This window comes from Pimephales promelas, chromosome 1 (assembly GCF_988280905.1).
Source record: "Pimephales promelas chromosome 1, fPimPro1.hap1.1, whole genome shotgun sequence".
Taxonomy (NCBI): domain Eukaryota; kingdom Metazoa; phylum Chordata; class Actinopteri; order Cypriniformes; family Leuciscidae; genus Pimephales; species Pimephales promelas.
The window spans coordinates 26,740,354-26,764,971 of NC_142769.1; the positions used below are offsets into that span (position 1 = coordinate 26,740,354).

Below are 24,618 nucleotides of genomic sequence, written 5' to 3' on the forward strand. Positions count from 1 at the left end.
CACATGCAAATAAAAAAACAAATTGAGAAAACATCTTCATCAGTTTTACCATAGACGTCATATACTGTAGATAGACACCCTATCGACCGCTACTGCCTATTGGCACGGGCGGGCCATGGTAAAGCTCGCAAGCTAGCCCGCTCATGGTCTACAGCTGCTGCACTACGTTGACAATGGATACAAAAATTTATCATTTTTTTGGCTTCAATATCTCAGAAAAGATTAATCTGTCCCGTAGCGTAAGCTAGCTTACGAAATACGAGAGAACCTCTCATAAGAGAGCTATATTGTATATAGGCCTAGCACCTTTAAAAGTAACTTTCACAAATGTTATTATGTTATAAAAAATATATATCTGCAAATTAAATAGAAACATCCATAAAACACACACACAAGCAATACTAAAGTCAAATAAATTCATCTTAAGATAAAATGTTTTAAGTGTTAAAAATACCAAGATTTTGCCTCCCTAATGTCAGCTGGTAGAGTGTTCCACAATGTTGGAATGTCACCTATAGTGTGATTCCATGTTTTAGGAGCCAAGAGACCACTCTGAGAACTTTCAAGAGCACAAGAACAGCAGGACATTTGGGTGTTTAAAAAAAAAAAAAAAAAAAAAAAATATCATTGAGCATATTCATATTCTCATTGATTGAATGCAATTAAATCAATCTATCGATTAAATATTTATTTTTAATTATTTATTTATTCAAACTGTGAATTCAATATTCTATAAACCTAAAACCATTTGTAAACCGTTTGTACACTGTTACGTGCCCACTAAATGAATTTAAACAGGGACATCATAACATATAAAAGCCACAAATGTTCATTGGCAATATAAAGATAATTTATTGTCAGAGGTTCAAATACAGGTAGGACAGAAACAGAGCATGGTGGTAAAATAAAGATAAAGCAAAACAGAAAGAAAACCCTGCTCACTCCTAACTTCCGGATCAAAACACTTGCCTGCCTCCCGTTCGAAAATAAAGACAAGGTTCTCCGTGAGTCTTCCGGGTCCGCTGACTGCCGCTCTAACTAAACTTACACTAAATAAGTTGAAAACCCCTCACCAATACCACCAGCTCAAGAATAAAGTAAAAGACTAAGACATAGCACCCACACGGATTTCAGGCCAGGAACGTGCTTAATACATGATCTGTTGACACCGATCCTGTAACACCCTCTATGACAAGGGAAAAACGGGCCGAGCACATGAGAGCCTTCGGAGCGACCCCCGCTCTGCCATGAGCAACGACTCCGAGGAGGGAAAAATGAGCACGGGCGACAGTCAGCACCTGACAGAGTGAGAGAGAGAGGAAGCGGATGTCAATCTCAGTCCCTTTAAAGCAGTCGGCCCCGCCCACTCGCAACAGGTGAGACATCACGTGACCTAATGGGGAAAAGACAGAGAACAACCAAAACGAACAAAAGCAACACAGACACTGTTCCCAATAAGCTAAGCCACGGAACATACACCTTTAAAGTTATGTGAAAAAATGCTTAAATTTTAGACATACAATATGCACACAACACCATCTTGCCATCTCTTCCACAAATAAAGAAATATTGCATTCAACACACACAAACTGGAAAAGTTTTAAATTCAAGACTCAGTCCAAAACCTGACTTGTGCACTGCTGAGACTTGAGAACACAAACTGCCTTTAGTTTTTAGCTATGGGCAAATCAAGGTTACTGAAGGTCAATGTGGGAAGTAAAAAAAAAAAAAAAAAAAAAAAAAAATTGTCTCAAAATAATCTCAGTTCCCTAAAAAGCAAAAACAGCATCACTAACATATTTGAATCCCATTTAGAGAGTCAGAGAGTACACATTCAAGCATACTGTCAATCACAATCCATTTCCAAGGTCTGTCATTCTTTACTACATCAGAATACAGCACCAGTCTCTTTTGTTACAAGGTAACAAAAGTTGCTGTCACCACAAATTGAAGCTTCATATACATTAGGATGTCATTTTGGTGACAGTCTGTCTTAGTAGGATGGTATGAGTCCATATCTACAGTAATAATTATTGTAAGTTTTCTGTTGGTGGTCTGTTTCTGTAGCCACCAGGTGGAGTGTCTCCTTATACGTAAATGCTACATCTACATCAAGTTGGGCCTGGACAGATGGGGCAGCCTGTCTGCGACTGCCTCTACGGCGCCAGGGTGGAGGCTGCTGCTACGGCGCGGGAGCAAAGATTCTGTCCACGTCCCTTTGAGCTCCTCGTGCACTTCCGGGAAGAAATGCACAGGGGTGGGCTGCTGAGAACCGGCGTGCGCCACTCCGTGATGTCAATTCATTCATTCGACACCCAGAGGAGGCAATGGCTCCGAGCCGTCGTTTGCGGAGATCTCTGAACCACCCATATATAGCGATCAACATCTGGTTGTTGCAGGAAGCACTAAAGGAAATGACTGGTACAGTCTTGAAACCGGTTCAGCACGTTCAGTTGACAACTCAAATGGCTGCGGAGCATGAGAGGAATAAGGGCTCCTAGGAGGTTGGTTCCCGAAGGAAGTGTGCTCACCGTGATGCTCAGGTTTCCCGTGTTACTGCCTGAAGGCAGAAGCACAGGGACTCCGCCCCTTTGCAGGAATGAGAGTCTCGACCGCAACTCCGAAATGGTACTCGTTACACAATGTCTACGTGGCTCATCAATGAACGCTGCCTCAGCGTGTTCGAGGCCCAGACACACGAGGCAGCGAACGTAACCATCCCGTGACCCCAGGTAAATGACCACATCCAGAAACACACAGATAGAATATTATCTTGAAAAAGAACTATCGGTGTAAGCCAGTCCCTCCAGGATTTCACAATTTTTTTTTGTAATTTTTGCGATCAAAATGACTGATTTTGTGGTGGTAATTTCCAAAAATTTGTGAAAAAATTTGCGATTTGTATATAACATTTACCATAATAGTATTCAGTCCTTCCAGAGTTTTTTTGTGATTGTTGCGGGCAAAAATTGATTGATTACGCGGCCCGTTTTCTTTAAAAATGCGATGGAATATGCAGGATATTTATGCAATTTTATGCGATGAAATTGCAGGAATTTGCAAAAATTGAGGGAACTAGCAAAAATTGCAGTTTGATGAAAAAGAGAAAAAAAGTGATTCCCCCAACATCCTGTTCTCACTGCGCGCTCCCTGTTGAACTCTCTGCAGTGTTATATGTGCGCCTCGAACACCCCATGTGTGCGGGTAATTTCTGTTTGATGCTACTTCTTTTATCTTATGTTGTTTATTAAGTAACGATGTGACGGTAAAACGTGTGACAGACAGTTATACGAGTTCAATTTGTGAGATGTCAATCGCCTCCGTGAGTCTGTCTGGCGTCGCGTAATTGCGTCACTTCATAACGTCCCCATGGAAACAGGGGGAAATGGCTGCTCTTGTGTGAAGCAAACGCAACATTTTTCAACTTTCTGCTAAGATACATGTGACTTTTTTTGCAACGAAAATGCGAGGATTATGAAATTATGCAAACCCCGCATATTTTGCACGGAAATCGGCAAATTTATGCGGCGAAAGTGCGGCGTATTTGAAAAAATGCGACCCCCGCATAAATATGCGAACTTTGGCTGATTTTGCATTGAATTCAGCGATCGCATAATCGCGTTTTTCTGGAGGGACTGGTAAGCTCTTTTAAACACTGCTCTCCTTGGTGATGAAGGATGCAGGGGAATGGTCACCGCGAACACAAACAGGAACGTGCACCTGTTTGTGAGCTGTTCTCTCTCACTGGTCTTGCGCGCAACTTACCAGCTGTGAAAACAGCCATTTTTTCTGCTCAGTTTTTGAAACAGAAAAGAGAAGAGAGAAGAGAAGACCGCTCACTCTGCTGTGCTGTCATGCCTGCACCAAAGTGGAGAGATCCAGAAGAGGCTTGCAGATTCACTCTGTGTAGTCAGCATTCAAAGTGCTTGGCTCCGAAGCAAAAAGCTTAAGTGCAACTTGAATCAGCTGCTTGTTATGTACCAATGCTAACGAGGCTGTGCAGCTGATGCAAATGATTGCAGGCCAATGTCTATTGGCAGAGAATGTCTAATTGAAGAGAATTGGCACTGGCTGGTTACTTTCGGTTTCTGGACTGGCTGCAGTAACACGTCTCTGTCAATGTGGGGGCGCGCGCGGTCGAGTGCAGAATGAATGGGAGTCAATAGGGTTTCACCCCCAGAAATCCACTTTTCTCAGGATGTAATTTTTTGTCAAGTAATTTTAAAGTTGCATTCAAAGGGGAGGGCTAAGATAATACACTCAGCTGAAAATTGCATTTTTAAGTTCACTTATCTGTTCTAAAAATCCGTTCAAAACTGTGATGACGTCACACATAGCAGAATGCTAGCGTGTTCCGGCCAACAATGGCCTAACCTGTAAGAAATCAAAAGGACATAAGTACTCGTTCATTCGACTTTTGGCCTATAATCTATATTGAACTTGCAGAATCAACATTAAAATCTATGTTGATTTAACGACAAGCAGGTGAACGAGACACAGCCGTTTAGCCCCATAGACTCCCATTCATTCTGCACTCGCCCGCGATCACCTCCAGAGGAATTCTAATGGAACTGCAACCAAGATGATACACAATGGGGCTAATAGGAAGTGCCAAGGCTGTCCGTTAGATGGGCTCTGCTATTGGCTTGTTGTAGTTTCACTCAAAAGAGATTGGCCTCTCTAGTGAGATTCCTATTTGGTCAGTCAAAACTTGGAGCAGGCATGGGGAAATGTATCGGCATTAAAAGTAAACTTTCTCTTTAATATTGTAGTGGAGTAAGAGTGAAAGGAGATTCAAATAAAACACACTCAAGAACAGATCCCCGAAAGGGATACTTCACTTCTGGAAAGATGAATGTGCATTTAAAATGGGTAATTTATGTAGAATAAATGTGAAATTATTTTTGAATGTGGAGCTTTCTATACTGAGAAAGCATGAAAATGTATTTTTTGCTTATATGGCTGGAAGACAACAACTCCCAGAATACACTTGCTTTGCTGCCCTAGAAGGCCACACCTACCAGTAACAGAGCGCAGTACTTAAACAAGTCTACTAGTGAGTCCCTGTGATGAGTCTGCTAAAATGAGATCACCCAACATGTTTGGGATTCGGCTTTTGTGTTCTACAGTCGCCATTCATTATGTTTACTGTGGCGAGCAGGACGAGACTAGAGTGGGAGGATGGCGCGAGGCCGGTGGCGTGATTACCGATGAGTGACAGCTGTGAAACACACTGTTCTCGTATCTCTCAAGGAGGAGCAGGAATTTTCTTAGGAATATTAAAACGCACATGAATGCCAAACAAGTGATGTAAACACTGCATTCAGATTCACCAATTGGAATGAATTCAGTTAGATTTAAACAAAGGTGTGCAAGTAAACAATGAATAGAGACTGCAGAAAGCAAAAGCTGAATCCTGGACATTGACGGCTGAACATGTCTGGGAAAAAGTGGATGGTAACCCCTATTACTCAGCTTTCTCCACAAAACAAGAGCCTGCTAGCTTAGTTTCCACTTAAATAAATAAATAAATATGGCTGACTGTTACGTCCTTAGGGACGTTTATACTGTTTTCCTTCAGGGTTTGTATTTCTCTTTTGTCTCTCTTAATTTCACTTTCACAGGCTGTCGCTGATTGGCTGTAATACCTGTCAATCACTCGTAACGAGACGAGTGGGTTTGCCTGTGAGGCGGGATCGTCATCAGCACGATGCGTGACACCTGGAGAAGCCCTACTTAAGACGCATGCTAACAGCGGGAAGGTAGAGAGACTTTGGTTTTTGTGTGTGAATATGGGTACATTCTGTAAGTGAGCGCGCACCCTCTATGGGCGGGTTGAAAACTTGTGGAACAGCCCCTACTACTGACTATAGTCTTTAGCTTATGGGCAAAAAAATCCTCAGATGATGCAAAATGGCAATTTGTGCGTCATCAGAGGATTTATTCCAGACAAAAAAAAAAAAAAAATACATACATCTCTCGTCTCAGGGGGATAGGAGGGTGGGATGCATGGTAATTTGAAAAAAACTACAGGTTTTCTACAAATACAAAGCTTAATGCAAAGTCTTAAAGTATCCCTTTAAGCAAAGTAATGAAGTATTTTTACTTCGTTACTTACCACCACTGCTTATATCTCTGAACCAGACAAAAATAAATTCTGCGCAAATCAGACATATAGTCATATATATATGATATTATGTAAATCACAGGAATTAACTAAAGTAGACAGGATAATTAGCATTATACGAAAGAAAGCAGTTATAGCTTCTTACTGCTGTCATAAAAAAACCCGTCTCTCTAACTAGTCGATGTATGCTCTCTTTTCCTCTCTCCCCCTTCCCTCGATTTCCTTCATCTACCTCCAGGTCTGACTCTCACCTTAATTAGATTAAGACATATAGTACTTTCCCGATAATTCTCCCAAGACCTAAATGGAACATAAATGATTGAATCCCTATTATCTAAAGCAATTATGAATTGATACCTAGGGGAAGAGACTTCTGACATAAAACATTCAATATTCTCTTCTCCCCAGTGATCTCCTTTTTAAAATGTTTACATTCAATCATACTGCTCTGCTTTTGCCATCATTAAATTTGTAGCATTCTTGTCAAGGGAGTGTTGACTCAAAGAGGGGCTCATTTAGTAAAATTACACATTGACACTGACAATGCAAAGAAGAATCTAGTTGACCGACACTTTTTCTTTGTTTAATATATATGGTGGAACAAATAAGGGTTAAATGAAAGCTTTAAAAACAGATGCTATGTCATGGATATCAAAATGTTTGTTGTTGTGCATTTCTGTTATGTTTGGTTGGCAGTTTGGCATATTGTTAAAGGGTTAATTGTTAATTCCAGCCCCGTAAGACCTTCGTTCATTTGAGAGCTGTCTCACTTCTCCATTCTAGTCCATGGGCTTCTTGAGGGATTGAAACTTGCCGGCCTCGAAAAGTTATTAAAGACATTGTTAACCCTTTCACGCGTACGATCACACCGGTGTGATCCATCTTGGCTGGTCCCTGGAGCGTACGATCACACCGGTGTGATTGGAACGCTCAGTTTATCATGTCAGCAACTGCTAAATTCAAACTTGCTGGCGCTGAGAAGCAGCAATAATAATCCTTTCAATTATAATAAGACGACACGTTTTAATCATATCAGATACACATTGTGTAAGTAGCTTAACATTTGACCCTATTCTTCTCGCAGTTCACCAGCCACTTACTATAATGTATTTCGTGAGAAGTGGAGGAATTGACGTTGTAAATACAACAGATCCGATTTTCTGAACTGAAAAAGAAACTAAAATGGCGCCGCCCATTGCTCAACTAACGCGGTCGTTATAAAGATGTTTAAACAACAAAACCCATCCACTTGCACATATTTGACAATTGGAATATCAGTGTTTCATGCTATAGCTAATACATTTGTGAATATTTTTAATAAAAAAAGGAAAAATTACATAAAAGCATATCATCATTCATTCCGCGCTCTGTTGTGGTTGTGCTGTGTCACGTGACAAGCAATGACGCGTCACCATGGAAACATTAAAGTGGTAAGTTTTAAATAACGGTCGCCTTGAAAAACTTACGCTGGGGGGTCAGTTAGAATATTTTAAACTTACGTGTGAAAGGGTTAAATTGTCCAAGTGACTACAGTGGCTCAATCTTAAGTTTATCAAACGACGAGAACACTTTTTGCGCGCAAAAAAAAACACACAAAAATAAAAAAACACACTTCTCTTTGCGCCTCTAGTCAAACTAGTGTAAATGCGTATGATTTGTTGTGCGTCACACACATCACACACATGACCAGTGTCGGCCAATAGTGAGCCTACGTGTGACGTAGCTCTATGCTATTACACTACGTTAACTGACTAGAGGCGCAAAGAGAAGGAAGTGAATAGTTGAAATTAAGTCGTTATTTTTGCACATAGAAATTATTCTCGTCGCTTGATAAAGTTAAGATTGAGCCACTGTAGTCACTTGGACTATTTTAACGATGTCTTTAATAACTTTTTTAGGCCGGCAAGTTTCAATCCCTCAAGAAGCCTATGAACTAGTGTGGAGGAGTGATCCAGCTCACAGATTTCATCAAACATATCTTAATTCATGTTCCGAAGATGAACAAAGGTCTTGCAGGGTTGGAACAACATAAGGGTGAGTAATGACAGAATTTTAAATTTTGGGTGAACTAACCCTTTTAAAGTGTAGTTTTAAGAGGGAAGAAAAAGTACTCAATATATGTTTTAATCACGTAACACATTTGTGTGACATAAAATGTAATATATTAATATTAAAGTAATATATTATGTATTATTAATTTAATACCAGTTTCACAGTCTGGTTTCAATGTTTTTTTGTTTTTGTTTTTATTACTTAAATAATTAATCAGTCCATCTCACTCATAATATTAACTTATATTAAATGTAATTCTATGCGTCAAAGCCAAGCCACACTTTCTGACAGCAGATTTCCTCACAAAACTCAAGTTGAATCACAATTCAACAAAACATAAAATATCAAAAAATGCCTGATAAAGATTTTCTAACTGTCTGTGTGCTTAAACTTAATGGAAGGAACCTTTAGGAAGAGCACGCAGGAGAACCTGGCAGATGGAGAGTCAATCCTTTCAATAATGGGGTCATCAAGCAGATCTCCAGAGTAGACCTGTCATGTCGCATACATTTAATAACAAATGGCAAGTGGGGTTATGGTCAAGTCTGAGTGACCCAGAACAGCCCTCCCTTTGAACACCACCTTTGAACTCAGGACAATATTGCCAAGCATAGCAGTATGTTGTTTTTCAAGGGAATGTAGTTACCAATCACAGACAAAAGCAGGCGAGCGGTCTTGGCTCTCCCTCTCTGGGGCTGGAGGTTCGACAGGTTGGAGGTAGGAAACAGATTTTTGATCCAGATGTCTCTGTGACCTTTTTGGCCACCTCCCTATCCAATATTATTGTGGGCCTTATTTTCCCCAACTGCTTATCAATCTCCAGAATTGTATGCTGCTTATTATGCTGCTTTTGGACATAATGCTGGCCATTGTCCATATTCTAATATCATGCAGTTGTTGACCTAGATATAATGTTTGCCACCCTTGTCTTTTATGTATTGACTGTGGATGTGAATGTTACATAGGCTCACCCCACTGAGAGCATATTCTTAGTATTCTCAATGCCAGTTGAAATCCATGGATTAGTATGACACATCTCCTATAATCCACCAAACATCCCATTTTCATATCTGAAAAAAAAAAAGAAAATCAACATATTGACATAAGATCCCTTGTCTCAGACAGAATGAAAAGATGCGCTGACCCTGTATGCCCATAAAGACAACACAAAGTTGTATATGAAAATCGTATCATGTAATGAAATGTGTAGCTTTGTGTTTAAGACTGTTGTGTTTTAGGCTTTTGGGGATAAGAGTAGACATAATGCAAAATTAAAATGTCACAGCAGTTTTTTGTTTTTTCCTTTTTTTTTAGGTGTATAAGGGGACAATATGTTAAGTTTCGGGTAATAAAGGAGTAACAAGCAGATATACAAGCTGCAAACGACTCCGTAAGTAAACCACAATTTTGGTGTACGCTTCTGTAAGTGTACTTCCGTGCAGGTATAAGGGAACAATATGTTTTCGGGAATAAAGGGGTACAACCAGATATACATAATGCAATTATTTTAAAACTAACAGGTACCTATTTTCTGTTAATATAGTCCAGGCAAAAATTGTACGTCTGTTATATAGAAACGTTTTTTTTTTTTTTTTATCACATTTCTGGCAAAATATGTTCTTGTGTAGTTACAGGGTAATTTTGACATCTGTGGGTTGTATATGTTGATAATGGTAATGCTAGGTTGGTCTGTTTCAGCATACCTGGTTTAAAGGAGGGAGGGGGGGCGGGGGTTGACTGCGATCACTTTTTTTATTTTCACTTTTTTTATTTTAAATAGTGTGTAAGGTTGCTGTTGGTGCATGAACAGTATCTGCAAAGTTGCAGCGCTGAAAGTTTAGTGTAAGCAGAGATATCGTCTTTAAAAAATCCAGCTTCCAGAATCTCTACGAATTCAATGCCGGATTCAACAAGAAACTGTTAATAAAACATGAAGCAGTTCCAACTTTAAAACCAGATGCCGTTATTGGGCAGCAACCTGTAAGTAGGCTAAGATTTAATCATTTTAAATGTATTTGCATGTATAATTCCAGACGTAGCATTGTGTTTTAGTTTTATCAAATGCCAGCACTGGCTTTATAGCCACTAGGGTACTCGTTATGCTATTTTGTGTCTGCAACAAATGCATGCAAACATTATGGACCTGAATTTTGTATAAGTACTAATGTTGTAAATGTATTTTTCAGGTATATATGCTTTATGACGTTATTTTCGATTTGATCAAGAACGTACTGTAAACTAATGCCAACGCTGTTTGAGTATAACATTAGTAGCCTGTCAGTTGCTATTGTTGCCAGTCAGATGCTATTGTGTAAAACAAATGTGTATATGGTTAAAAAATTTAGCAAATTATCATTCAGAAACAATTAGTAAGAGCTGTGTTTGGTGAGGTTCTGCTTGACTCTTTTCATTGCTGCTTTCTCGGTCTGATTCTGCCTCAAACTGATACTGCAGTCTCGACATAATTATTTACGTGTATCCCCCTTTGGCATGCCCGTTTCGCCCGTAAAGGTAATGGGCGTTAACCTTCCAGACAACGTGAGCGACAGTTTAGCCAATCACCACACACCAGCCCAAACTAACCATTCTGAGCCCACCGCCTGTTTCTGAGGGAGTGGTTTCATAGAATCAGGAAGTCAACCGGTCTTTCTCCTGTCAGAGGAGAGTGAGGCTTACAATAAAGGTGAAATTTATGAAAAATAAGACTTTTTAAAAAAGAAAAAAACATGAAAACATGTTATATTACTCCCCTTAAACACAATCATGCAAATAAAATAAGCAGTCAACCCCCCCCCTCCCAATAAACACTATGTAACAATACCAAACAACACTATTTGCACAATAATAATAATAATAATAATACAAAAAAAAAAAAATTAAATTAAAATCATGTATATCTGCTTGTTACCCATTTATTACGCAAATCGTTACATATTGTTCCCGTATACACCTACACGGAAGTACACTACAGAAACATACATTTCGGTTAACTACACAGTTGTCGTAATCTAAACATCCAACAATTCTACGCTGTGAAATATTGTAGTCATGAGTCAGAAACAGCTCTAGTGGTTTAGATGCAGATGTTTTTATTGTATTTGGATTAATTCCATGTAAGCGGATATTCTCTCCATGATAATCATCTGAGATTCTTGAAGAGCAAATAGAATCTGTTGGCATATGAACAAAAATAATTGCTCTCTGTACAATGTAAGAAGGTCTATAATACCTAGATAAAGTAAAGGCTACAACAAAAAAAAAAAAAAAAAAAAAAAGGAAAAAAAAAACATTTTGTATTTTCGTGAGCTTAGAATTATAAGGTTCTATCTCCACTTTTGGTCGAAATTGAGTTTTTGACATAATCTGATCCATTAGGTGTTTATTAATGCCTGTGGTGTTATTTTTGTAAAAAAAAAAAAAAAAAAAAAAGAAAAAAAATATTAATAGATAAAGCTATTATAGAAGATTATACTACATTATAGTTTTGCCAACTGGGATGTAAAAACTTTGATGCACAATATCTCAGAACTACCCTAAACGGAGATAGAACCTTATAATTCTAAGCTCACGTTTTAGTTTCATATAATAATAAATTATAAAAATAACTAAACGTACATTTTATGAAGAAAATGTGAGTGGGCAGATGCTACAGAGTTCTTACAGAGCGATTACAAGAGAGCCTGCCACCATGTATGTACAGTGTTCTGGAGCTGAGATATGGTTTATTCATGTATTTGTACATTGCTAGAGAACTATAAAAATAAATCCAAGAATATAATAAATGAAGAAATAAAATAGGTTCATAAACTGTTTTATTATTTTTTATTTTTTTTAAAAGCCGCTATAAAAATAAAATAGTGGTTTCAGGCACCCAAAAATTCTGAGCTATCGGATTCCATGTCTGTCGCTGATTCATTTTGTTCACCTGTTATCAATTAATACACTCATCATTAGTTCCCTCGTTTAGTATAAGTACCTTCTGTTTTGTTCAGTTCTATGTCCTGTCTCATCTATGTTATGTGGTTGTGTTGTTCATTTTCAGACGGTTCATTTTGAATTCTCCTCCGTCATGCACTTGTTTAGCAGCCACCAGTGACAGAAGACAGGACCTAGTGATATTTTTATGGTGTTTTCCTTTTGTTGTCTCCCTCTCTCTCTTCCGTCACAATAGATCTCCCACTTGTCCAGATTTTGTGCCTGGAGCAGAAAGAGTTGACATGCCAGTGGAAACCGTTCACTCTGCATGTTTTACATCTCGAACCTTAGCGATGTGTTTAGAGGGTGTTTAGAGTAGAGGTCGACCGATATGTTTTTTTTTTCACTCCGATGCCAATACCGATCTTTTTAAATCCGGGCCGATTAATGCTGCCGATTTATTTCGGACGATATTTGCTTGGTTTTTAACCTCTATTTGAAAGATAAAATGTAAAAGAAGTGATAATTACTTAACTTATAACAATAATGTATTTCACTAGTAAATTACCGTTGAACGACAAAAACAACCACCAGATGGGAAAATTATATTTTACAAAAACTTTAAATGCACCACAACGCACCGTCCGTATGTTGTTCTTCAGACAACGGCATCCCGCTGTTGGACATTTTAGTCTACAGTGAAATACAGTCACACTTTACACTGTTTGGCCAGCATTTTAACCATGTTTAATCCAGCTACTAACTAACGGTCAGTGTTGTGCCTGAACACATTCAATGAACGATAGTTCATGAACGCATACATATTTAGGTCTGCTGCTCACTCGGCTGGATAATGACTCTAGCGGCAGCGTGCGTCAAAAATGTGTTCCTTGACAACACTAGGCTGCCCACAGATGCGCCTGCCTAATAATCAGCTTGATATACTTGAATTATGTTAAAAAATGCCAAAAATCGTGTACCGATTTTCATCTAATCGGTCTAAAAATTAGATTAATTGGTCTACTTCTACCTCTGGATTCCAGACCCATAAACCAGTCAGTCCTCACCCCGACAGATGGAGGATCAGCCAGATCCCCCGTCTCTGCTTCCAGCCACAGAGCCCCAGACTCCACCTTGGTCCTCTGATCCATCAGCTCAGCCTTGGTTAAATGCTCCCTCAGCTCCACCATCGCTCATCATCCACCTAGCTCCACCAGGCTCAATCGTCCACCCATCATGGCCTTGGTCAGACTTCACCTCGGTTCCATCGTGGGATTCCTGACTACCAGTTGTACTTCTGCCCTCCATCCCTTCTGCTCCATATCGATCCCATGAGCCGCCAGTTTCGCCTTTGCCCCCTGTACCTGTAGTGTCACCTTGGCACCGTGTCCCTTCAGCTCTGTCGCATTAGATGACATCCCTGGTTCTATCATGCAAGCCTGGTTTCCATGTCTGTGACTGCTTCATTCTTCTCACCAGTTGTCTGTTAATTAACTAATTCCTTCCCTAGTTTAGTTCTGGTAAAAAATAAGTACTCCCTATTTTGTTTAGCTATGCTATATGGTTGTGTTTTCCCATTTTCAGGCCTGGTTTTAACATAGAGACTATTCATTTTGAATTCTCCATCGTTGTGGGCTGTATTATACCAGCCACCCGTGACAAATTGTCATACTACACAGATTTGAAAACAGATACAGGTAGATGATGCAGCCAGGGGATCTACTGTTCATGTAGTGGCTAACTAGAACATGCTAACTAGTCAAACCTTGAACTCTTGTTGCAAAATTTGTCTCTTTTCTCCAGTACTGTTTGTTGTGACGGCCTGCTTGTCTGTCTTTGCTGTGTTTGTGTTTCAGTGGGGTGGGGCTCCAATCCTGAGGGTGGATGGAGGACACTGTGGTGTAAGTTTTCCTTCTTCCTGCTCACTGTCTTCGAGAGACAAAATGAGGGGTTCTCTCTCCTACGTGCTTATTCCATTATGTTTTTGTTATTTTTTGTTTGCTGTTGCCAGCAATTTTGTGATTATTATAGTTTTGTTTGGTAAATAAAGTGATTATCTTTTGATTAAGTTTTTGAGTCTCGCATCCTTTTCCCTAACTCTGAGCTGGGTTGTGACATTGTACATCAATGGATGCAGAGCTGGTTCACTGAAGAGGGAGCATCTGAATTAACGAAATGGGGGGAAGATGTGACACAAATATACCCAGCAAGAAAAACATACAGTATGTGGCCCATTCTACAACTAGGCTATGAAACTAAAAGTTACTGAGCAAATAAAATGGCAGAGCATTAAATAATATCACTACATAAAACAAAAAGGAAAATTGCCTATAGCCAATATATTCAAATATTCAGGCAACCAGATATAAATACATCTCAGATACACAATTGATATCACCACCACCACCAAAAGTAGGCCAATTTATGTCTGCTTTACTATAAAAGAAATGCTCATTGTGACTTCACTAACATTACAAACACTGATCAACTAACTAAAACCCATTATATAGCTCTCTAAACATGAAAAAGTGAAGTTTGCAGGTTATGTGCCATCAAAATTGCATGTCGCGAAACAGACTGTCCTTATCCAAAATATTGCAAAAGTAGCCTAATAGAAAGTAGAAATCCCATGCACTTTCATATGCATTTTTTTTAAGTAGTCTATTTTAATTCATCATTAAAATCCATTTTCACATTTAGCACTAAATGTCTCCCAATTTACTGTTAATATGCTTTGGTTTGGTGACTGCCTCCCTAATGTCAGCCTTTCTCTACAACCTCAAAGGCTCTGTTATACACAACACATGTCCTCTGACCTTGAAGTGGCCTTTATGCCAGGTCTGAAAGAGGCACTAGGATTCTAGGGGTGTTGAGAGGAATGCAAGACTGAGCACTTCTCATGTTTGATCCTGAACATGGATGACATTTCTGACAGCAGAGGTTTTACAAATTTCAAATGTTACAAATTTTACAAAAAAAGGAAACATTCACTGTCACTACCTTGGTGATTTCAAAATATATGGTCAAATTCAAGTAAGGTCCACACAAGTAAGGCTCAATATGTAAGTTTTGTAAATCATGTTCGTTGGTGAGTTAACACTAGAAATACTGGGATTCCATAACTACTAGAACGACAATAGCAGTCATTCTGACCGTTCATACTTTGACGATCATGGCCATACTGAACGTCATTTTCATCATGTCATATCTACATTTGAACCTTTCTCTTTAAGTTTTCCAATTACGCTTTTAATTCCTGTTGTCATGTTACAACGTCATCGGCCTTAAAAAAAGCACAACAGAAAGATTGCCCCGACAGGTGCTGCCTCAAAGTTTTGCGTCAAAAATATTTGTTTCACCACACGCAACGTGAATAGACATGCAAAAAATGCTAAGTTTTAATACCGTTTATTACATCCTTGTTTGTAAGAAGTTCAATAATCAATAGAAAATATAAAAATAAATGTATACACAATGTTACGATACATAATAATAAAGACGTGTATGGGCTCATTTATATGGTGGCCGAGAGAGTTCAACGTGTTGCAACCTAAAGAAGACGCGTGCAAATATAAAAACGCATGCAAATACAAAAAAAACATCCGTAAATTAAGAAAAACATCTTCATCATTTCCACAACACACCTGTGCTCCAAGTACTCACAACACAACCAAATACAGAAACGCGCTGCAAACGTTCACAACACCGCCAAATACAGAAACGCGCTGCAAATAACACGGTCCACAACGGAAATGTTTCCGGGGAACCAAATAAGTGACGGACCCAACTGGGACTTGCTTATTGCTCGTGAGCTTCCCTATGCCCTACTCCCGTCAAAGGGCAGACGGCAAAGCTCTTCAAGTGGGAATTTGGCGTGAGCATGACACATAGTGTGTCATTTATGAAGCCATTTGGAACTTGATGAAGGGAGCAACAACATACAACGTAATGCAATTATTTTTAACTAGCATGTTCCTATGACAACGCAGCACTTTGTCCATCAGCTGTATAGCTGTTCTGACAACAGAAATATAATGATTAACATAACGGTTGCAAATAAATTATTATTATTTTTTTTTTTTAATTTATAAAAATCTGTTAAAATATCCGTTTTATATATCTGTATGTCAATATTACCTAACATTTTTAGGAAACTTTTCTTATGAAAATTTAAACATAAAATGAAACTATTTGTATAGTGTAACTGATGTATAGATTAATATCTTGCCTTCATGTTCTTCTAGATATTTTTTTTTTTTTAGTTTAGTTTTCAGATCATTGTTCTTTTCTCATTTGTATTGTGATGACATTGAACATATTGTTAACACATGTTGTATATTGTAAACAAGTTGTATGTCATAGTAATTTGAATCGCTGTGTTTTGTGGGGGAAAAGTCAAAAGAAATTAAATAAAATAAAGTAGAATTTTGAGTAAGCAAGGAGTATAGACGAACTATAAAAAAAAAATATAATATTATAATATTATTTATATATACAATATTATTTTAATAGTATAGTTTATTTATAAAAACATATATGTATATAGGCTTTGATTTCTTGTCAATAAAGGTTTTTTGCTGTAAGCATGTCCTGTGTATGCTATGACCACGTCCCATTCGGGTCACTTATTTGGTTCCCCGGAAACATTTCCGTTGTGGACCGTGTTATTTGCAGCGCGTTTCTGTATTTGGTGGTGTTGTGAGTACTTGGAGCACACGTGTGTTGTGGAACTGATGAAGATGTTTTTCTTAATTTGCGGATGTTTTTTTTTTTTTTTTTTTTTGTATTTGCATGCAATTTTATATTTGCACACGTTTTTTTGTATTTGCATGCGTCTTCATCAGGTAGCAGCACGGTGAGCTCTCTCGGCCACCATACATTTAAATGGCGCAAACACCCCGCATCATTCACTGACTCTTACACACAGTCCACACCACCTTTCGTGTGCATATACCATACACTACTTTGTGATATCTGACACGTCTCCTTGGTTTTATTTTATTTTATTTTTGTGCAGTTTTTGCAGTAAGGAGTACTTGGCACTGCCTTCTTCTCCCCATCTGCTGCTGCTCCTGCCCAGGTCCTGGCTCTCGCACCACCAGTTGTGTGGCTTTTGATTTCATGTGGTCGGAGCGAAGTTCACTTTCAAGTTGCGTGATGAAGTCCCTCCGCGAAACTTGCTCATTTGTGCACTTCTTGAACATGCACGCATTGATGGTGGGAAATGTAGTGGACTTATGATATCTATAATATGTGCTGTCAAAATGACTGCCATGGCCAGAAATAGTCAGAACTCTATTGTGTTTTGTGATTTTAATAAAATTACAGTGTCAGAATAAAATATATATTTAGGAAAAGTCAGAGTCCTACACCCACATTGATTTTATTTTAACAAAGTTATTACACGTTACTCTGTAATTGAAGAGTTCAGATGCAAAAGCCTCTAAGTGCCATTTGAAATTTTCTTCTAGAATAATCATTTTTATCAAGCTTGTATATTTAAGTTCAGTGATTTCACTTAAATGGCAATGATGATTACCTATTAATTGTTATTTAAGTGAAATTACTGAACTTAAATATACAAGCTTGATAAAAATCATCATTAAAGAAGAACATTTCAAATGGCATTTAGAGGCTTTTGCATCTGAACTCTTCAATTATACATTTAAGTACTGAGTAATATTAGGGCAATGCACTTACTATAGATTAGGGTTTGCTTTGATTTATTGTTGGTTGCATGTAATTCTGCATAGTTTATTGCTACTGTATATGTAATACATATAACAATGGAGCCTGATCTCATGAAAGTTCGTATCTATAGCACGAATGTCATTTCTCGTGCCATTTATACGCCAAAACTAGTTTTTGCGTGTATATGGTATGTGTTTTTCGCGTGCATATGATACGCACTTTCTGGCCCACCCCCCTAAACCTATCCAGGGGGTTTTCAGTGCGTAGCACATGCACGCAAAAAAAACATTTTTGGCGTATAAATGCCACAAGAAATGACAATCGTGGTATTGATAGCACTTTCATGAGACTGTGTTGAACAATGACACTAACACTAACTTAACCCCAACCCCAAGTACATGTAGGCAGTTAAAATTATATATTTTTGTGTATAATTACACTGTAATTTATGATCTGAGTTTGCCCCAGTGAAGTTTATATGTATGTTTAGGGGTGGACATTTATGCTTTCTTTTTGTCTAATAATCGCATGTTTTTGTATGATTCACATCATGTGAATCCATGAAATTATCATCTCGTAACATAGTTAAACTTTCCAGTGAGATCAGGTTAAATGATACAATACTTTCAAATATGTAATAATGTTGCTGCTGTGCCAGAAAGCAAGGTCGCCATGCATCTATTTTTTTGTGAGGGGCACACAGACAGACAGACAGAGACATGCATACAGTATGAACACCCAGAGAAGCATTCTAACATCTTTCTACCAGCCACCAAAATGCATCCCTTACTGTTTCAAGGTTAGCGGACATCTGATCTCTAATGCTTTATTTGAGTTGGTGGGTAACGTTAAAAACTATTTAAACCACTGTCTATTGGCTGCACTTTATTGACTGTAAGTATAAAATATTATACATCAGAAATGTAATATAAAATATATAAATGTCTGTGAGTGAATGAGTGTAAAGAGATTATTTGGTTTGATAATGCAATATGCAATCCTTTATATAATGTTGTGGCTATTCCTATTTCCATGCTGCATCTTTTTTTTTTTTTTTTTTTGAGATTGATGGATGTCACATATCCTCCTTCAGTTTGAAAGAGCATGACACTCTCGTCATAAAGCTCATTTGTGTGTGTGCTTTTTGAAAATATGACAAAAAAATAAATTTGAGCCATGGCGCAGGGGGTAGTGCATGTGCTAATGACACATAAAGAGCCACTGTTGTCACAGATATGCAATTTGGCCTACATAACATCCTTATCCCATTCCTCATCCTCTTTCATGTCTCTCTCAGCTGTCTTATAAATTAAAAGGGAAAACCCCTAAATAAAATAAAAACAGTCTAGAGGGGCTTGGGGTTGCTTCAGCCCCAGGGTGTTGTACTTACCCATAGATATGTTTTATAAAACCATTCAATATCAAATTCCCAAAAATCAAACAAACAAAAAACATTAGGAAATGTTCAAAAAAATATTTGTTTCCATACTCGTGTATACTGTTCATTGCACTGGTGTTGGTAGTTCTGAGCTGTGCTTGCTGTGCTTTTCCGTCTTTGCGTTCTTGCAGTGGCTGGCACATTGCTGGTGGTCCACATTCCCTGTATGTGTGACTCCCTAAGTCATCTGAGAGCTTCAGTGAGGTTGTACTGGAAATCTATCATGTGGATGGTAAAAAGGAAGTGAGCCAGGACAGATCCCTTGGGTAACTAGTGCTGTTTGGCATCATCTCCAGCATGGAGACTTCATAAATATAGCCTGTCAGTATGGTAGTCCATGTTCCTGGAGACTATGTGACAAACATTTGCACTATCCAGAGCTTGCAAAATAAAATGAATGTGATCAAGAAAATATTTATGTTACTTTTCCACACACACACACACACACACACACACACAAAAAAAAAAATATTCAACATTCTATAGATCAAATGACCAAAGTTTCACAATCATCTTCACATGCTTTGAAGAATTACAGTGCCTTAAGTCCAGCTCTGGATGTACTGTAGATTTGTAGAAAAAAGTTTGAGTGAAATATGTGCAAATATATATGACTCTAACATGACCTATGTTCATTTTATATATTGCTTTACTCATATTGAATGTCAAACCTTTTTTACATATTGCTTTACTCATATTGAATGTCAAACCTGTGCTTTTATGTTTTTGTGATGTGACTGAAACATTTTTCAAATTGTTTTTTCATGATTACTTGAAGCCTGTTATCTCAGCAAATGTCCAACATGGAGTCAAAACAGCAATTCCAATTGCAGAGTAATATTCTGCAGTGACAAATCAAATCTTATAACATGACCATTAATCCTCATCTGCTGGACATGGAATGGGTGCATATTGTTTTGTGCTGTGAAATGTAAACAATCATCTGGCTTCATTCAGAGACATGGGTTTGTGAGATCCTTTTAGCTCAACCAGTAGAACATGACCATCTGTGAAGAGTAATCAAGGGAAATTGTGAACTGGCTAACCACTACGCAGGATTTATACTTATGAAATTAGCTTTAGATTTACCATGAAATATCTGTTCATTAAAAATGCATTAAATGTGAACAGGATCAGTTGATGCTAAATGGAATAGCCCAAAAGTCATTAATTCGAGCATTCCCTCTTTCTCTCTTAGACAGCAGTCAGACTGTTGTAGACCCAATATATTGAGTCAGACTGTTGTAGATCCAAACAAAACACACAAACAAACAAATTATGTATCACATACAGTATAGCAATATGTATGTATTACATATAGCAATAACTATAAACATGTATATATATATATATATATATATATATATATATATATATACAGTATACAGTAACATGATGTAAACAACACTGGTCCAGAAACACTTCCTGTTTAAGTTGTAACTGTTTTCTTTATTTCACATGTAAAAAAAAAACATCTTAAAGATGTTTGTTTAACTTTTTGATTCAGTTTTAAATGTTCTGTTGGTTGTATTTTATCCCAGCTTTTATGTAATGTTAAAAAACTGAAATAGGAAGTGCTTCTGGACCAGTGTTGTTTACATCTTGTGAAATGGTCTATATATATATATATATATATATATATAAACTGGCTTGTCAATCATATTTTCACAGTTTCCATTTACCATTTATATTTTTGCATAATAATGCATTTAAAAGTTAATGCCCAAACAAATCTTTATATAAGTTCATATTGTTGTTGCAATGGATAACATTAAATAAATATTTTTCTCATAGGTTAAATGTTGGTTATCAAAATCTATACCTCTCTACTCATGCTACATTCACATCATGTCATAAGTTCTGTCATTTCAAGATGACAACACGTGACGTTCTACTTGGAGATGTTCACGTCCTTGTTGAATTCTTACCATTATTTCAACATTAATTGCAGGTGCAAAAGTGGTATTGAATCAAAATCACTTCATAGCATTGATTAAATGACATTATTATGGATAATTTTTTTGTTGAAATCACACTGTTGTTAAAACTATAATTGTGGGTGAAAAAAAATATACTGACTCAACATCACGTTATAACGTTGATTCAACGAAATTACCATTGTTTTTGTTGTTGAAAACTCACAATTGTTCCAACAGTAATTCTGTGTGCAAACATGATTTTGAACCAACTTCACTGTAATGTTAATTCAATAAAATTAGCATTGATACATCAACATTGATTCAACATTGTTTCAGTAATTGCTTGATAACTGGGTTTACAGAACCGAAAAGCCAAATCCTCCATTAGGTTGCATTCAAATCATTTGTACATGCAACAAAGTATACAGTACGTCTGTAGCCATCTCTCTTCTGTCATGAGACCATTGACATGATTACCTGACCAGATAGAAAAGTAATCATGAAGTCATTCAAATGAATGTTTCTGCTTTAGAAATAATTATGATACATGTAGTGGATGGCAGAAACAGATAATCGCTATCTTTTGTTAAACATCAAAGGGGGTTGAACAGATTGTTAATGTTCCGTATACCGAAAAACAGCCAGGTAGATGTCTAGGCACCATTACTCAGCTAATGAGCTCATATATATATATATATATATATATATATATATATATATGGGCAGGTCTGTGGGTGAAGGGATGGAAGCAGCAGCCAGCCTGAGATAGTTCTATTTTGCAGTAATCCCGCATGGCTTAGAATGGCAGATGCCCAGCGAGAGCAACATGAAGCCGACCCCACGGAGTAGAGTGAGCGGGCGATTATGCAAATCAACAGACCTCTCTCACACTGCCCTAAAAAAAGGTGCCTGATTGCTTTTGGCAAACCGTCACCAGAGCCTGAGCAGATGTTTCATCTCTGTCAACTAAACATCTCGGTGAGGTGCACATGCTGGATTTCCTGAGCAACATGTGCATGAAAATTATGACTGTCAGAGATGAGCAGTGAAAAAGGTTTTATTTGCTGAATCAAATACTGTATTATTTAAAGAGCTGGTTTAAATAATTAAATGAGCCGATCAATAGCTGGTAAAAAAAAAAAAAAAAAGAAAAAAAAAAAAAAAGAAATTGTGCACAAGCTATATATAAAATACACAGCCCATAAGCTACTTAGTGTCACAAAATGATCAACGATTGATTGACCAGCATGAAGAATTGACCAACACAAAAATGTATATATTTTGACTGCCCTTCAAATGTGCCATTAAACTGCAAAAATACTGTACATTAATGTTATTGTACTAGCCAAGTCTTAAGGTTTTTCAAATTGATCACTGTTTTGACAGCACATCAACAAACAGGTATATTATAATCACACATTAATGGAATTCAAATAATGGATGTCCATTTTAGTGCTAGGCTAAATAGGCTGCATGGAGCCAAGTTCAGGAACCCCCCCCCCAAAATCCCCCCCCCCCCCCCCATCAAAGGGGACACTATGTTTACGTCACATGACCAACAGTAAAAATGCTGTCATCATTCACTTACACATACCTGAATGACTATTATGAAGGTAATATGATGCCATAAAGATTGCAAGCCTAAAAAAGATTTGTAAACGTGCAAATCGCCTTTCAAGTGCAATATATATATATATATATATATATATATATATATATATATATATATATATATATATATTCTGCATTTAACTGTTATTTTGTGTAATGTGCAATATAAGTGTAATGCATATATTGTGAAACTGCAACTTCATGCTTGCGCAAAATAAATACATGCAGGATCTGTATTCCTCTGCACGCATACGGCCAAAAGCACTGCAAGCCTGTGAACTGCAAAACAGATTGAACGTGTAAAATGAAAATGTGAAAAAAATAAAATAAATTGTTGCAAATGCCTAAATGACTTGTTGTGTATATACGGCAAAAAGTTCCTGAAATAAACCGATTTGTACAGTTGCAACCTTTTTATACCTGCGCTTACAGTTTTGTAAGCATGAAGAGGAGGGCATGCCCACTCTTGTTTTACTCTAATCTGATTGGTTCGATAAACACGCCAGTTGCCAGAACTCATCTTTATCTTCATTTTGCTCACCATCATTCTTGTACTTTTTTAGTACAAGAACAATATACCGAAATTGTACTTTTAATGCCAAATCCATAAATAAATAAATAAATAGATAAATAAATAAATGATTGCTTAATAAGTTGTGCAACATTAGGCCGACTTAATGAGTTAATACTTATACATATACCTTCATTGATTTTCTTCCTGAAAGGGGTCTAACATTGGACATTATTGACTTTATATATATATATATATATATATATATATATATATATATATATATATATATACACACATATTTTCTTTGTGTGTGTGTGTGTGTGTATATGTGAGGGTTTGATGTTAACTATTCATTTAATGGTAAAAACCATTTGAAAACCGAAATATAACACGATGATTGACAGATTTTCTTGTTTAAGCTACAGTATATGGAGAGTTTGAAAATAACATGATGTGGCAAGATTAAACATTCATTATTTTTTTTATCATACACGTCTTCTATTGTTTTCATTATTTATTCTAAAAAAAAAAAATGCCATTTTTTAAAGATTATGCAAAATGTAAATGTGTGAAAATTAAATTATCTGTGTGAAATTTTCCGAAATGTATGCATGCGTACTTGTGTATACTAATGTCTTCATGCCATTTGCTGAAGTGATGGACATTGAAGCAGAGCATCAGCTCGTGAAAAATAGCACAGAACTTTGTGCTGGTGAAGGAGTATGGTGATGTTCACAGTCTGATAGCTTGCAATGGCATGACACAACACTCAACACATTTTTACCACTATTTTGTGGAATAATAGCTTGGAGGACTAGATGGATCTTAGGCCATTTGTCATATTGAGAGATGTAAATGACAAACATGCCGGTGCACAGTCTGAGGAAAACTGATTTTAAGTGAGAACAAATTGGACATCTGCTGTTCTTTTTAAATTAATGACTGCTTTTTGTTATTTTGTACATTTACAAAGTTCTACACAGTTTAATTATAGCAACTAAAGGATATTCAGACAGAAAGCTCAATTAAAGCCCAGCACAAAGTACAGTATAATATAGCCATATAATCCTTGCCCGAATGGTACAATGTGTTACATTTGTTTGACCCTTCCCTTTAGTTCATATACTTTTATACTGAAACTTCTCTATGCTTCCCTCCTATAGCTTGGTTATATTTCTATTATAAATGACTGCATCTCAATTTAAAGATGCACCACTTTACTAAAAGCCTCTGATTTTGAATGAAAGCAATCATATTGAAACTGTATGCCAACTCGATAAGATGGAGAGAACAAATCGTAATCAAATAAAGTTATGTAATCATTTATGCGATTGCCGTTCTCGGAATATGT

The 24,618-nt window shown here is 37.2% G+C and overlaps 1 long non-coding RNA gene across 1 annotated transcript; it reads left to right on the forward strand.

The window, feature by feature from the left end:
* Positions 1 to 646: 646 nt before the first annotated feature.
* Positions 647 to 14,151, forward strand: LOC120488127 (uncharacterized). Its single transcript, XR_005624558.2, has 3 exons — positions 647 to 2,732; positions 5,625 to 5,762; positions 13,138 to 14,151. It is a non-coding gene; the product is annotated as an uncharacterized LOC120488127 (long non-coding RNA).
* Positions 14,152 to 24,618: the final 10,467 nt, after the last annotated feature.